Source organism: Perissodus microlepis, chromosome 20 (assembly GCF_051167445.1).
Source record: "Perissodus microlepis isolate ML-2025 ecotype Zambia chromosome 20, ASM5116744v1, whole genome shotgun sequence".
NCBI classification, from domain to species: Eukaryota; Metazoa; Chordata; class Actinopteri; order Cichliformes; family Cichlidae; genus Perissodus; species Perissodus microlepis.
In genome coordinates this window covers 12,295,276-12,312,124 of record NC_140480.1, presented here as the reverse complement: position 1 = coordinate 12,312,124, position 16,849 = coordinate 12,295,276, and the positions used below count along the sequence as shown (strand labels likewise).

General features: G+C 37.6%; 2 long non-coding RNA genes across 6 annotated transcripts; one reads left to right on the top strand and one right to left on the bottom strand.

The window, feature by feature from the left end:
• The first annotated feature begins 476 nt into the window (after positions 1-476).
• Positions 477-4,637, top strand: LOC146364206 (uncharacterized). 2 transcript variants are annotated; one of them, XR_014799089.1, is made up of 4 exons: positions 477-1,779; positions 2,506-2,663; positions 3,089-3,146; positions 4,096-4,637. It is a non-coding gene; the product is annotated as an uncharacterized LOC146364206 (long non-coding RNA). The 2 variants fall into 2 exon arrangements; XR_014799088.1 differs by having other exon boundaries at positions 477-2,663.
• A 1,083-nt stretch (positions 4,638-5,720) lies between these two features.
• Positions 5,721-12,194, bottom strand: LOC146364205 (uncharacterized). 4 transcript variants are annotated; one of them, XR_014799010.1, is made up of 5 exons: positions 8,621-12,194; positions 7,972-8,128; positions 7,611-7,719; positions 7,384-7,505; positions 5,721-7,241 (listed from the first exon to the last, which is right to left on the bottom strand). It is a non-coding gene; the product is annotated as an uncharacterized LOC146364205 (long non-coding RNA). The 4 variants fall into 4 exon arrangements; XR_014799011.1 differs by having other exon boundaries at positions 7,384-7,719; positions 8,621-8,845; positions 9,000-12,194; XR_014799008.1 differs by having other exon boundaries at positions 7,384-7,719; positions 8,621-12,193.
• Between the last annotated feature and the right edge of the window lie 4,655 nt (positions 12,195-16,849).

The following is a 16,849-nucleotide window of genomic DNA, read 5'->3' as shown; positions in this document are numbered from 1 at the left end:
TTTCAAAAGCTCTTCCAGTTGCCTGTCTTCTTGTCCTCCTTCAAATGTGCATTTTTCGACTTATGTATTTATTTGAATTCATATTGCCATGACAACATAGCACAGAGCATCATGGTAGTTTAAAGCAGGTGGTTCTGTCCTCTGCAGAAATGCTGGTGTTCCATAGTGATGTAGAAGTATGTTAATAGTCTTGAAACAGACACTCACTGATCCGGTAAGAGCAGGAATTTAACTACAAACCCTCATAGTCCCCATCAGTATTCTTCATTTTGCTCTGCAGCAATGGTCACAGTGGCTGCTTTAAGTACGTTTGCCCCATAGAAATCCACTGATGTTCAGTGAGTCCCTTTGATACATATTTAGACCTTCATCATTTTCAGGGTGCATGAGTGTTATATCTCCATCTCATCCTAAACATTTTACCAACCAACACGTTCTCACTCCCAACTCGTCAAACGTGTGACGTATGGTCAGGCTCCCTCTGCTTCACTTATTGACGTGCAGGGTCCTCTCATTGAATACTATAGAGCTCCCTTAACGTTGCTTATTGACGACAAGAGATTGCCGCGGAAGAGCCTGTTGTCCGTATATTTATATATTTCCGAAATCACATTGTATTTATAGAATGACTATTAAAAGTCAGCGAGTGTCAGTAATGTTAATGTGGTTATGTTAGTAATACACCGAGTGCTAATATAACAGCTTTAAGATGCATTTGTAGATATTATTACGTGTTTTACCGTCTTTATGGTGCTAGCTTAAAGTTACGGTGTAAACGTTAGCTTATATTGTAGTAAAGCTGTTACTGTTTAAACGATGTTAGCACAGAAATATTAGCTTCTGTCATGACTGATGAAGTTACTAGTTAATAAAGTTTTCAGTAAAGTGTTTAATCGCAGCCACAGATTGACAGCAAATATCTCGATTAGCTTCAGTGCATCTATAATAAATATGTGCAAGTTTCAGTGCTTCGTTTAAACTGTATGATACTTATACTGATCCAGGGTCAGTGTAAAATACAATCCTAGCTGTGTGAACAAAGCCTGGCTCCTTTAATCCTGCATGACAAACCTCAGAATGCAGGTTATTATTACTCTTTCCTGCTGGCACACCTGTCACACCTGAGAGTCAGCTAGAAACTTACAGTGACGTGGACATCATGCAAAGACTGCCAGACTCTGTAATACTGCAAATGATCAGTGACTCATGTTAACACTAAACTTTAAACAGTACCTCTGTGTCTCTGTGTGCTGAACATCTAGGATTGAGTCAGGCTGCATTGACTGTGGGACTTTAATGTGTTAAAAGCAGGTTGAAGACGGCTCAGAAACATTTGAAGATTAAAATTTAGCATTATGGCTGCTGGTGGTTTGTAAAGCCTCTACTCAGCTGTATTTTTGTTACTAATTTATGTTTGTTGTTGTTTAACACAGATTTCAGAAGAGCAAATATGCTTAATAGTTTAACTAGATTTCATTTGTCAGTGTGGGTCTGCTGAGTCACCTGAAGAACTCATTTCATTCATTCTCCACATGATGTTCATTTACAGAAATGTTTCACAGGAACTGATTTCTCCCAAAGGGTGAACTAGTGTGTTTCCATAGATTACCTCTGTATGAATGTACTTCTTAAATGAAGGCAAGTGTTTGTCCTTTTTTGTTCCTCAGGTACAGTACGTGATATCAAGGGCAGGCGGTCAACACTGGGGGTAGACAAGAAGCAGACGTACTTCCAAGAGGGAGCTGCAGTGAGGACACAGCCAGGTCACTGAGGTCAGAGGTCAGAATCTGAAACAGCTCAGGTTTGGATTTTAGGTGTTATAAAAAATCAAAATGTATTTATAAAGAAACCTTTAAATAATAGTCATAATTATGATTATTATAAGAAATATCAAACATTTAAGTGGATTTTCTGTTACACATATTGTGTTAGCCCTGCAATAAACTGGCAGCCTGTCTTTGTCCTGTATCAGCTGGGATAGGCTTCATCCTCCCGCAACCCTGAATTGGATACATTGTATTCCAATTATGTAATCTGATCATTTACAAACTCAAGGTATCTAATCAAAATGTAAGTAATAATTATAAAATGGGAAAGCAGAAATAAGTGTGACATGAATGTGATTGTGTGAGCTGACATAGAGGACAGCTAAATGTAGTCTGAAAAACCTTTGTTGTCAAGTTTGCAGGTATATCAGCACGAGACATTCTTACATAGAAGAGACTGTTAAAGTCTCTAACTCAGTGAAGCATTATTGGTCCCGTCTGTTTGGATAAATATAGTAAGTTGATGTATGTCCATTTATTGACACATTTTCTTAAGTGCTTATCCAGTTCAGGATCACAGTGGAGCTGCAGCTGGATATGTTCACTAAATAAACCTTACAAAAGTTAACAATAAACCTGCATCCATGTACGTTGTTGTCCACAGGATGAGAAAATCAAACTGGAAGACTGTGGAACATGTTAATAAATGTTTGTGTGTTTATGCCTGTGTCTTTCACAGGAGGCGCTGGAAGGTTTCCCTAATAGTTCCTGGTGAATCAAAGCAGAACCATAAAGGTTGCTGGATTGCATGATGGCCTTACCCCTGAGCAGTCATCCTGTTAAAGGAGGAACCACTTAGAAGCTGTTTTCAAAGTAGCTGAGCAGATTTCATCTCAAGTAAGCAATTAACTGTTTGTTTGTTTGTTCTGCCACTTAAAGAGCATTTAAGGACATCTTTTGAGTGTCCAGTTGAATTAATTCTACTGGCTCTCATGGTCATTTGTTATTATAGACATATTTTTCATGTTCATCCAGCTATTTAGTAAATTCTATCTATTTAGTAATATCCGTCAGCTATAAAATGTAATATAAATATAAAAATATGTAAATATCTCCTGTCCTTTATGTTTTAATGATGGAAGTCTGTTATCGTGTTACATTAGCATTCCTCACCTATCAGTGAGATGCTGTACAGTACAATCCTACTGACACAGCAGAGGGATAACGACGGCTATTCAACATCGTTACACGACACATTCGAGCTGCATGACGCAGACAAAGTGACTAAATCATCTTTTTGTGGTTTATTGTCTTCAAACCAGCAGACAAAGCCGATTGCAGAAGATGTCAGAGAAGAACTTCAGGCCGTGTACTGAAAAGGTATTTTTTTCTTGTTATCAAAAGACATTTGGAGTGGCAGCTTCTACAACTGGTTGTGCTAAAGTAAAGCTTGCAGTCTAAGAAATCACAGTGTTGATATTCAGCACAAAGAGAAAAGCTCACTTGTTTGAATTTATTTACAATCATAGCTTTATAAATTCTGACTGTAAACAGCTTTTACAGCTTTGATATTGTTTGACACTCGATATCAGGTGATAGGGTTTAATTTAAAGGTTTCTGTGTCCCAATGAGCCATTTACACTGATCAGTGTCAGTTTAACTGTAACACATTCATTATTTAGATTCAACAAAGAAATAACTGAATGTAAAAAATGGCAGCCCTCAGGCCAGGTTTAGAGAGATATATGCATGCATTATGAAATTTATGTATCCCAGATAATTGTTATTCATCTAGTCATGGCAGACCTACCTCTTCCTCCCAAGTTAACTGCAACCCAAAAGAACTAGTGGGGCTATTTACACACTCACAACCAGTGTGGGGTAAAAAGAGCCACCAAAAAGCTGTCAGCAACAGATGTGCTAGAAGAGTTAGAAACTCTACTTATGGAGAAACTTTCTAAGTCTAACAGGGGACAGGTACTCCTGCCCAAATAACATGATATAACCCCACGTACAGCCCAGCCATAAAATGAACCAAGTCATTTAGTTAAAGACAGCATGGGACCAAATGCATGTAACCAGCCTGCATCAACCTGACATTTCTTCCTCCTGAATTAAATGAATGAATGGATGAAAGTTAAATGACTACAAACCTAAAGCCACTAGTTCCCACACTGGAGCTCCCTGACACTGTGTGTTAACCGTATTTAGCTTGTATCAACAGTTGTAACAGGCTAAGCCACCTGAGACACTGCATTGAATGATTGTTCCTGTCTTAATGATTTCAGCTGACTGGTTTCAGCTCAGATGTTCTGCTTTTTCCTTTCAGTAGATCAAAGCAGCTCGTGCTCCTTCTGCTTCCATTTTAGAAGAAGAAGAAGAAGGCGAAGGCTTCAGCGAAGTGGCGTTCATGGTCTCAGTGAACAGTCACGGTCACACACTGCATGTGGTTTTAAAAGCAACATGTCTGTTCACCACAACAATGGAGATGTGTAATATTAGTGCAGCTACGGTTTGTTTTTGAACATCAGTTCTGTTTTCTACTTTGATCACTTAGACCAAAAAAGTGTTGTTTTCAGATTCTTTCTTTTACATCTATAAACCACCTGTTCATTTTTTTTTATTACAATTAGTTTCACATAAATGTTAGTTTTTCCTTTATGATCTTTTAATGCTTACACTACACTGTACATGTCTACATTAGAGACATTTCTGTTACCTGTTTCTGTTGACTCAGAGTTGTGAAATGTTCTTTTATTTGATACACAATATGAAGTTCATAATTTTCTTACAAATAAAACTCTAATGACAAACATGAACAGCTGTGCTTATTTCTGAGACATAAGTTTTTGAATGTGTTGATATTTAGACAGTGTGCATCTGTATGCTGAAACTGTAATGGTGAACCTGAGGTGATGGTCAACAGAAGGCAAATATATATCAATATAAAACAATATTGAAGTAATGTCTTTACCCCCTGCAGCGTGTGGACGCTGTGCACGCAATCACCTTATTCACTGTAGTAAACATGCACCGCTAGCTCACGTGACTGACTGTCTCCATGGTTACATCGTATATTATTAGCTATGTAAACAGCTTCCAAAGATACCGCCATAGCTCTCTGCAGCTGTAACACTTAAACACTTTGCAAATCATTTCATGTTTTTGATAGTTATGAAGACAGAATATGTTTTTAAGGTCATGCTAGGCGGTTGCTATGGTGGTTGCTGTGGACTTGGGTGGACCGCGTCCGATTCCTGTTATTAGCTGTCCGCCGTAGGAAGGCTGCGTTCCATTTACAAGTAGTGACAGTCTGCCGCAACTCGAACTCAAACCCCGCTTTGTTCTTTAATTATAGGCCTTTTATAGCCGTTCATGACACGCACACACACACATAAAGCACTTTGCCTCACCATGAGAATGCAACTTTACCTAACCTAACCTTTAAAGTATCTGATATAGGATAGATAGAAAAATGAAGCAACCAGAGATTTAATGATGAATACTCTGGGTTCTGTAGTTCACGTTTTACAGTCCTGAATGACTCTTTGCATATAATTTATTGAAGAGGAGTTTAGAATGCACTTTACATTTAGACTGTTGCTGTTTAATTTTTTACATTGTTGCCGTGTTATGTCATGAATAAGGTTCACCTGCTGGGGGTTTGATGGATCAGCTGGACAATACAGTCAAAGACAGACTTCATTCATCATATGCAAGAATCCTAGTTGGATTTTTGTTGTCACTCATGTTTTTGAACCAAATATTGAAAACAATTCTGACAGACTGGATACCTGGTCAGGGTGTACATTACCTTGTACTCAAGCATCCCAGGACAGAGCCCTGCCCTACCATGAGCCTGGGTGGATACGTGGTTATAATATAAAAGGACCAATACTGAATATGAATATTTCATGAAAATTGAATTATAATACAAATTAGTAATAAGGCTTTCTCTGCGCCCTTATCTACCCCATACTCAAAGAGCTGCGGGCAGAGAGGGTGACAGGAGAGGATGGCACTGAAGAGAAGATGCTCGGTTTCTGGAGTCTCCTGGTCCTGTCAGTATTAGTAGGATGCATCTGCTGTGTCTTCTCGTGGATGCTCACCTACCTTGACTCGTTCCAGCCTGGTATGGATTTCCCAACACTGCGGACAGTGGCCCACGTCAGAGACGTTTAATATTGATTACATATGTCTGAATTGCTAACCCTAACCCTAGCTCAACAGACCACAATGCCCTGGACTGTCAGTATTATTACATGCTGTGAACATAAGTAGCTTTGATCACAGTTTATGTTGTAAAAGAGAAGGAATATTGGAAAAAAAGATCAACATTGTGATATTATTTCTTCCAAACTGACCAGAAACATGCTTGTCAGACTCTCACAGCAAAGGATCAGACTCACTGTGCATGACAGCTCAGGCCAATGATGTCTGTTAGATTGTCAGTTGTTTAGTGTGCTTCTGTACGGTTAGGGTCACCATCTCTATTTCAGAATAATTAATATGCGGAAAACACTAAAAGTTGATTGTCTTCCAGTATTCTAGCATAATTAAAAAACTTTGACTTTGTAAGTACATATTATTAGTCCTAATGCCAGTATGATTCTTCATAACTCCTGCTTTGAAATACTGAACTTTATTTGACTTTATTTGAAAATTTACCTGATGAAAGATAATTTACAGTGGCAGTCTGTCAGGATAATTCTGACTATAAGATCACTGTATTAATCTGAATCCTTCTGAAATGTGCTGTGGATGAATGCTGATGCAACTCACTGTGTGAAAACTGTTAATAAAATGAATCTGTGACACATGCAACACATTCACAGAGGAAGAGGACACAAAGGGAGGACACGCAGAGGCTGTGTTGAAGTCAGAAATCCAAATCTTTAGTCAAAAACAGGCGGCGGTAACAAACAGGAAGACAAGCAGTCCATCAAACAGTCTACAGGGTCAAACATACAGAGAATTCAAACAGCCGTAAAAAATAACTGGACACTGAAAAACTTAAAGCAATGTGTGACGCAATAAAAGGAAGCAGCGCAGTATATTCACTGAATTATCATCAATTACGAAAGAGAAAAACGACGATTTCTAAGGATTATTTTCTTAAATGCAGTTAGAGTGTGGCTGGTAAAGATGGAAACATACAGAATGTAAACTGTGTGAGTTTGGTGAACTTTGTTAGTAACAAATGAGGTAAAAAACAACAACCCCAAAACAGACAAAACACAGAAAGAGGCTCTCAGTATTCATTAATAATTAGAAAGAAAAATTGTGGTCGTGGATTTTTACAGTCTTAGTTCCGCTCGCTGTCATCATTATAATCATCATGATCAATGGCGAGGTCCTTAGGTGGGTGGGGCTGTCTCTGGTGATGTCACCATGAAGGAACAGCATCTGGCACGTGTTGCTGAAACATCCCAGTACACTGGTGTAGTTTCCTCTCCAGCTGTTGGACATTTGACACTTGAACATTAAGGGGAAGAAGAAGAAACAGTGTTAGGTCAGGTGACCACATGGTTTCTAAGGTAACTGACAGGAAGTAACCAGGCCGTTAGAAATGGATGGCATGTGTTTAGAGTTACTGGAGTTGGGTAACTCTACTTACCAAAAGCAGAAGCACACAGATGACAGATCAGATGCTGAATGTTGCAGGAACATGCTCATGTGTGGTGGTCATTCAGTGCTGCTCCGGCAGGTTAGACAGTCCAAGACTGATATCCTGCCCATCTGAGAGTTTGAAAACACACATGCAAAGATTTATTTTGTATTACAGTCAAAGTTGGATGTTCATTTTTGTCCTTTAAAAATGTTTGTGTATTTGAAAGCACTAACATTTAAGGATGACTTGGATTGTCTCCTTTAAAGGGGAGACAAGTGTATCCACTGATCTACGTCACTTAAACTGGATGATGACTCCTCTCCCCCTCACTCAGAAACACTCCTAATATAACCAAGCAAATAAATAATATTGAAGATTTACTTACATCATTACAAAAACATCAAAAACATCTCCCTTTGATTCTATTTCTCCATTCCTGCTGAACATCAGGCAACAAATATCTCAATAAATCACAGTAAAATGTAAAGCACATATTTTCTCTGCTTTGTCTAACCTCTGCAGAGCCTCTGTCAAGAAAAACATATCTGTAAGCATAAAACAAATATACATTTCATAACACGTCACTGGACAAACCTCGGTCAGTTGATTTCCTCTGTGCAGTGCAGACGAACATCAGTCAGCAAGTCAAGGTGGTGAGATGGACTGGTGTCCTTTGTGACTCTGCTGGTTCTTCTGAGGAAACACCACCGTCTCTCCACACCGTCACCATCTGTGAGCACAAACTGCTGCTCTGCCAGCATGTAGGAAATCAGATATCACACACACAGGGGTGAAGAAACATTAGAGCTCAACTTTGGATACTTTAGATCTAAACAGATCAAAGTAGCTCTTAGTTTCAACAATCAGTGAGCAGACAAACAATGATACCATACTGATTCTGTATGAATACAATATGGTATTTTCAATACAGGTGTCAAATTAATTTATTAAAACTAATACAGATATATGTATATATATTTTTTTGATAAATTAGTTTGCTAAATTATAAGAATATATATATTTTTTTTTTTTCATTTAACAATTGCAACTGAAAGAAATTAAATATTGAACAAAAATATATTGTCACATTCTGAGCATGCTCAGCACGCTGACAGACTTGAAGTTGCTACAGATTTTAAGAAGTGATAATTATAGGGAAAAAACTTCTCTTTTTCATCCGTTTAATCAAACATTTGATGCCTCAGCTGTCTCAGTCCTATAGCGTTCTGCAACTACAACTAACCTGAAGCTTGGATTTGGCTGCAGGTGCCCCTGTACATCCTTCTCAGCAGCACACATGTGGGTACCATTTAATCCCACTTCTTCCTGAGCTTTGCTTCATCACAAGACCAAAGGTGGCATCCCGTGTCACAGTCTTATCATCACCCAGAAGAAACATTTGAAGAAACATCATGGAGAAGAAACATTTACACGCCTCCTGGTTTTGTTTTCTGATCCTGCAAAAAGACTGAGGACAACAAAGCCCAGAGAACACGAGATACACAACATCCAACATTCAGACTCAACAGCCTCCATAAATGAAGAGCACCAGGTTGGTTCAGTTATAGTAGATATAAGCACACTTCACATTACTGGGTATGAATAATAATGAGGGGGCAAACTTTGAAGATGCAGAGCATGATGTCCCATCATCAGACTGCAAACAAACATCCACCAGGCTTCTTTGTTGCCAAAATTGATGATTCTCCTATCAGGGATCAGTAGCGTGTATTAACCTGTGGTATAAGCAGCAGTCACTGAAATATTACTGTTTCAGATAAGAAATCTAGGACATAAAAGCCAGGGTGGGAGGGATCTCTGCAAACTGACTTACCTCTGCAAGTGTGAAGCTCAACAAAAATCTGACTCTCCAGTCACAGACAAACAAAAAACTCCAGCTGGGAGATAGAAAACGCTGTCTGGGTCTTGCTGGATGTTGCTGGTCAGAGTCCACACATTAGCAGAGTGCTTCTTGGTCCCACTGACCCATGTGGACAGCGACTGTGGAGAACTGTTCTGGAAAACAGAGAAGAGAATTAAAATAACAAAAAGCCAAACAGGATTTCCACAAAGACTCTCTTGGAATCAGCAATCAAAAAATCACTGGTTCATATTTCAATTAAATATGAACAGGTTCCTTAAATGTACGCAGTTCAGATCTGATTTAATTTAATTTCCTTCACACAGCACATTTGTCCAGGCTGACAGGTAAACATAGAATTAATCTCAGGTAACATGACTCATAGTAGAGATTCAGTAAGAAAGATTGCTAGCTCTAATATTATTACCACACAATCCAAGGACACACCAACAGCTCAGATTTGTAGAACTATTTAAACAAATGTCTTCTGAATATTCAATTCAGGTTCACAGTGGGAGGGTGGGGGGTGTCGTGGAATTTTTTAAATAAAGTCTGCAACACAGAAAGAGCTGTGATCAAGCTATTTATTACTGCGCCAACACACATCAAACATCACAGTTCAGTCATGTCAGCGCTGCCACAGAAGTTGTGCTCCTACTCCTTTATGCATTCCAAGGAAGAGGGAGGAAGTTACAAACTGATCCTACCACACTTCACGTGTCTCGCTATGAAACCTAACGGATCAATGGTTATGCTGTTTTGTGCCCTTGGCCTTATCAGCACCTGTAAAGGGAGTTGTTTTCTCAAACTGCTGACGCTGAAGTAAGTTCATCTAGTTTTAGAAACTTTCACTGAACAGTCTATAACAGTGTCACAACTAAGCATATGCATAAGCACTTAAATACTTTAAATGAGAATAACAGAAAATTTCTTTTACAGAGGCTAGAGCCTGTCCCAGTAGTCATAGGTAGAGCACACCTGGACAGGTCACCAGTCTGTCAGAGGACAAACACAGAGACAGACATCAGAGTAACAAATCTATTTAAAATTAATGTAAGTTTGCTGCAGCTGTATGTATGAACATGTGTTTCTGTGCTCACAGTCCACCTCTCAGGAACCTGCAGTTCATTTTTAGTCTACTTTAAACAGACCTCACAAAAGGCTGATGTGGCTGGATCAGTAGTCTGATTTAAGTACGATACCTTTGGCCAGGGATTAATCTGGTACATCGCTTCACTGCAGTCTTACATATTTTCCCCACACCTGAATTAAAAAAATACTGATATATACAAATAACAGCTTCAGCTGATGCAGCCTGACTCAATCCTAAATGTTCAGCACACACAGAGAGACACAGAGATACCGTTTAAAGTTTAGTGTTAACATGAGTCACTGATCATTTGCAGTATTACAGAGTCTGGCAGTCTTTGCATGATGTCCACGTCACTGTAAGTTTCTAGCTGACTCTCAGGTGTGACAGGTGTGCCAGCAGGAAAGAGTAATAATAACCTGCATTCTGAGGTTTGTCATGCAGGATTAAAGGAGCCAGGCTTTGTTCACACAGCTAGGATTGTATTTTACACTGACCCTGGATCAGTATAAGTATCATACAGTTTAAACGAAGCACTGAAACTTGCACATATTTATTATAGATGCACTGAAGCTAATCGAGATATTTGCTGTCAATCTGTGGCTGCGATTAAACACTTTACTGAAAACTTTATTAACTAGTAACTTCATCAGTCATGACAGAAGCGAATATTTCTGTGCTAACATCGTTTAAACAGTAACAGCTTTACTACAATATAAGCTAACGTTTACACTGTAACTTTAAGCTAGCACCATAAAGACGGTAAAACACGTAATAATATCTACAAATGCATCTTAAAGCTGTTATATTAGCACTCGGTGTATTACTAACATAACCACATTAACATTACTGACACTCGCTGACTTTTAATAGTCATTCTATAAATACAATGTGATTTCGGAAATATATAAATATACGGACAACAGGCTCTTCCGCGGCAATCTCTTGTCGTCAATAAGCAACGTTAAGGGAGCTCTATAGTATTCAATGAGAGGACCCTGCACGTCAATAAGTGAAGCAGAGGGAGCCTGACCATGCGTCACACGTTTGACGAGTTGGGAGTGAGAACGTGTTGGTTGGTAAAATGTTTAGGATGAGATGGAGATATAACACTCATGCACCCTGAAAATTATGAAGGTCTAAATATGTATCAAAGGGACTCACTGAACATCAGTGGATTTCTATGGGGCAAACGTACTTAAAGCAGCCACTGTGACCATTGCTGCAGAGCAAAATGAAGAATACTGATGGGGACTATGAGGGTTTGTAGTTAAATTCCTGCTCTTACCGGATCAGTGAGTGTCTGTTTCAAGACTATTAACATACTTCTACATCACTATGGAACACCAGCATTTCTGCAGAGGACAGAACCACCTGCTTTAAACTACCATGATGCTCTGTGCTATGTTGTCATGGCAATATGAATTCAAATAAATACATAAGTCGAAAAATGCACATTTGAAGGAGGACAAGAAGACAGGCAACTGGAAGAGCTTTTGAAACAGGAAAACTTTTTTGGATTTCTCTTAATTTACCTGGAAATTTTGCTAATACAAGTCAAGGAGGAAACAAGGAGGCAGGTTGGATTATATTTGAGGACAGGACGCATGAAGGAGAAGCATGAGGAGAGAGAAAACAGCAGAGCGACGGTGAAAAGCTAATCATGGATCAAGTCGAAGAAGCAAGCATCAAAACTGTGAGTAAACATAACACACAAAAAGTTAAAAATGACTGTGCTGATTAAGGAAACATTACATTTGGTTAGTTTGGGGTCTCGAGCTTCAGGTTTGTGGGTTCAGTTGCTCTCAAAATTGAGGAAAGACAAAAAATGTTTCTTTTGAAAGGTTGTTGGAGGATTCTTACTGTAAGAAATATCTGGGTGTGCATCTGCTTTTATTAAAAAAAAAAAAAAAAAAGTTGAATTTTATTTAGTCACATTGAAAAGGGAAAATTGGAGGATCAGGACAATAACGTGGCCAAATTTACTGTTTCCTTAATCAGAACAATAATTTTGATCTGAACTAGAAATGTGTAAATGGGTTATTTTCTTTCTTCTCTACTGATCACTGTGTTACATGTTTAGTTACTTGTCAGTCTACATGATTAATGGTACTTTTAAAAAATGCAGTTTATTCATAATTTTGTAGAAAAAGGCTCTGCACCTGTGAAAAACAAATCCAAACCCCCAAAATCACTGTAGATCAGAGTAGCTAAGCTCTGGTTAACTGCAATTATATTACAGGAGATTAAAAATATTAAGATGATTGAAAGAAACAAAGATTGCTTTAAGGTCTGAAGATTTGACTTTCTTATTGAAAGAGACGAAAACTAATCCATGTGTGACACTGAGGAAATAACTGAACGCTAAAAAGATGTGGAGGTCCAAATGTTTTATAAAAATGGGCAAACTTGATTTAATGACATTAGAAAGAAAAAATGGGATGTTTAAAAAGGTAATAAATAAAAACGATTTTTATATTACTTGAAAAAATGATGTTGGTTAGTGCAGCTGTATTTGGAAAAGCTACTGGGTCACTAGTAAGATGAGATTTAATGTGATAAACTGAGGATAGGTAATATAATCTGCACACTCGCTATTATTGTTGTAATCCACACACCACCATTATTGTTGCATCCATACACCAGCTAATGTTTTATCAAACATTAATCATAATTGGTGATCAATGCAAGTTTTAAGCAATTATATTTATTTGGATTCAAAACCAATTTACAAAATATAAAAAAGAATCTTGTTTTTTTTAAGATAAAAAGACGTTTCTAACTGACTTCAGTTAGCTGAGCTGTAGAGGAGATTGATGAGCACGCAAAAAGTGAACTTGTTAGGGACAGTTTGCAATCAACTCAAATTTTGATGATAGACACAGATAAAAATGAGCGTTTTTTTAGACACTGATGTGTGGACCGATCACATGGTTATAAACCAGGTGAAAATTGACTTCAAACTTTTGAGCTGTGGTGTAGATTGATTACAATGATAGCGTATAGTTATCTATTACAGAAGAATATATAGAAGTATGAGGACAGAGAGACACTGTTAAAAGGTTATGAGCTGTCTTGATGCAGAGAAAGTGGAGTTTGTCATCCTGGAGCTGTTGCCAAGATTGAACGATGCTCTGGCTCTGTGGTCAAGTTCAGACATAGGCTTTAAGCAACCATGAGCCACTGATAAGCGTGATAGATTAATAAGCATGTATAAAGTGGACTTGTTAAACAGCTCTGATAGGAGAAAGTCAATGAGCACGCAATAAAGTGGACTTGTTAGGGACAGTTTACCATCAGCCTTGATAAAGTTTAACTTCATTTGTATTGAAAGACAGACTTTAAAGAAGATTCTTATTTGAAACTGGTGATAAAATCCAGGTCAGATACAGTTACATACAAGCATACAGTACACACTACTGCTCAAAGGTCAGAGGTCAGTTAGAAAAGACCCTGATTTTAATAGAAAATTGGCTTTAATGCAACATCACATGAAGTTTATCAGTAATGTTTCACAGCTTTAATCAAATCCTTCATCATCCATAAGTTGTGATGGAAAAATGTCTGCAAGCGTGCAGGAGCCCATTTTTAGAGACAATCATTCCTGTGTTATAATGCTCATTGAAGTTTATCAGGTCAGACGACCAACAGATGATAAGAAATATAATCTTACTAATTATTAGAGTTGAAAAGTACTTTGCTAAGCAAAATTCAATGAGGTTAGGCTGGAGATTGAGACGTTAACATAAAAGGGTCAGTTGGTGATGCATGAAAAAAAAAAATTTCTTCTGAAAATCTATTGGAGAATTCTGATTGTAAGAAATGAAAAATATTAAAACAGTGAAACTGTTAAAAAAAAGTGAAGGTTTTGTGCAGCTGGGTGTTGCAGCCCCTTTAGAGGAAAATGGAAACTTGGTTTCATGAGGTTAAAAACAAACACTGGGATGATCCAGACACATTTATTGTTTCTTTAATCACCACAATAGTTTCAGTTTGTGCTAAAATCTCTTAAAAAGCTGTTTTGAGTGATAAGTTTGGCTTTAATGTGTTAAGCTTGCATTAGATAAGACAATGTACCACTGAACACAGGAGGGATTATTGCTGAAAATGGGTCTCTGAACACCTCTGTAGATATTCTATTAAAAATCATTCATGATTTGTGATCAGTGTTAATATTAAGCATTTATATGATTATTTTTGATAAATTGCTGTGATTCAATCTGAAACCAAATTTGAGTCTATTCTGAAAACAAGACATTTCTAATTCACCTCAGACTTTTGAGCTGTAGTCTACATTGTAATGATAGTGTATGGTTATTGATTAGAGCAGATGATATGAGGCTATCAGGAGAGACTGTTAAAAAGTTATGAGCTGTCTTGATGCAGAGAAAGTGGAGTTTGTCATCCTGGAGCTGTTGCCAAGATTGAATGATGCTCTGGCTCTGTGGTCAAGTTCAGACATAGGCTTTAAGCAACCATGAGCCACTGATAAGCGTGATAGATTAATAAGCATGTATAAAGTGGACTTGTTAAACAGCTCTGATAGGAGAAAGTCAATGAGCACGCAATAAAGTGGACTTGTTAGGGACAGTTTACCATCAGCCTTGATAAAGTTTAACTTCATTTGTATTGAAAGACAGACTTTAAAGAAGATTCTTATTTGAAACTGGTGATAAAATCCAGGTCAGATACAGTTACATACAAGCATACAGTACACACTACTGCTCAAAGGTCAGAGGTCAGTTAGAAAAGACCCTGATTTTAATAGAAAATTGGCTTTAATGCAACATCACATGAAGTTTATCAGTAATGTTTCACAGCTTTAATCAAATCCTTCATCATCCATAAGTTGTGATGGAAAAATGTCTGCAAGCGTGCAGGAGCCCATTTTTAGAGACAATCATTCCTGTGTTATAATGCTCATTGAAGTTTATCAGGTCAGACGACCAACAGATGATAAGAAATATAATCTTACTAATTATTAGAGTTGAAAAGTACTTTGCTAAGAAAAATTCAATGAGGTTAGGCTGGAGATTGAGACGTTAACATAAAAGGGTCAGTTGGTGATGCATGAAAAAAAAGAATTTCTTCTAAAAATCTATTGGAGAATTCTGATTGTAAGAAATGAAAAATATTAAAACAGTGAAACTGTTAAAAAAAAGTGAAGGTTTTGTGCAGCTGGGTGTTGCAGCCCCTTTAGAGGAAAATGGAAACTTGGTTTCATGAGGTTAAAAACAAACACTGGGATGATCCAGACACATTTATTGTTTCTTTAATCACCACAATAGTTTCAGTTTGTGCTAAAATCTCTTAAAAAGCTGTTTGAGTGATAAGTTTGGCTTTAATGTGTTAAGCTTGCATTAGATAAGACAATGTACCACTGAACACAGGAGGGATTAATGCTGAAAATGGGTCTCTGAACACCTCTGTAGATATTCTATTAAAAATCATTCATGATTTGTGATCAGTGTTAATATTAAGCATTTATATGATTATTTTGATAAATTGCTGTGATTCAATCTGAAACCAAATTTGAGTCTATTCTGAAAACAAGACATTTCTAATTCACCTCAGACTTTTGAGCTGTAGTCTACATTGTAATGATAGTGTATGGTTATTGATTAGAGCAGATGATATGAGGCTATCAGGAGAGACTGTTAAAAAGTTATGAGCTGTCTTGATGCAGAGAAAGTGGAGTTTGTCATCCTGGAGCTGTTGCCAAGATTGAACGATGCTCTGGCTCTGTGGTCAAGTTCAGACATAGGCTTTAAGCAACCATGAGCCACTGATAAGCGTGATAGATTAATAAGCATGTATAAAGTGGACTTGTTAAACAGCTCTGATAGGAGAAAGTCAATGAGCACGCAATAAAGTGGACTTGTTAGGGACAGTTTACCATCAGCCTTGATAAAGTTTAACTTCATTTGTATTGAAAGACAGACTTTAAAGAAGATTCTTATTTGAAACTGGTGATAAAATCCAGGTCAGATACAGTTACATACAAGCATACAGTACACACTACTGCTCAAAGGTCAGAGGTCAGTTAGAAAAGACCCTGATTTTAATAGAAAATTGGCTTTAATGCAACATCACATGAAGTTTATCAGTAATGTTTCACAGCTTTAATCAAATCCTTCATCATCCATAAGTTGTGATGGAAAAATGTCTGCAAGCGTGCAGGAGCCCATTTTTAGAGACAATCATTCCTGTGTTATAATGCTCATTGAAGTTTATCAGGTCAGACGACCAACAGATGATAAGAAATATAATCTTACTAATTATTAGAGTTGAAAAGTACTTTGCTAAGAAAAATTCAATGAGGTTAGGCTGGAGATTGAGACGTTAACATAAAAGGGTCAGTTGGTGATGCATGAAAAAAAAGAATTTCTTCTAAAAATCTATTGGAGAATTCTGATTGTAAGAAATGAAAAATATTAAAACAGTGAAACTGTTAAAAAAAAGTGAAGGTTTTGTGCAGCTGGGTGTTGCAGCCCCTTTAGAGGAAAATGGAAACTTGGTTT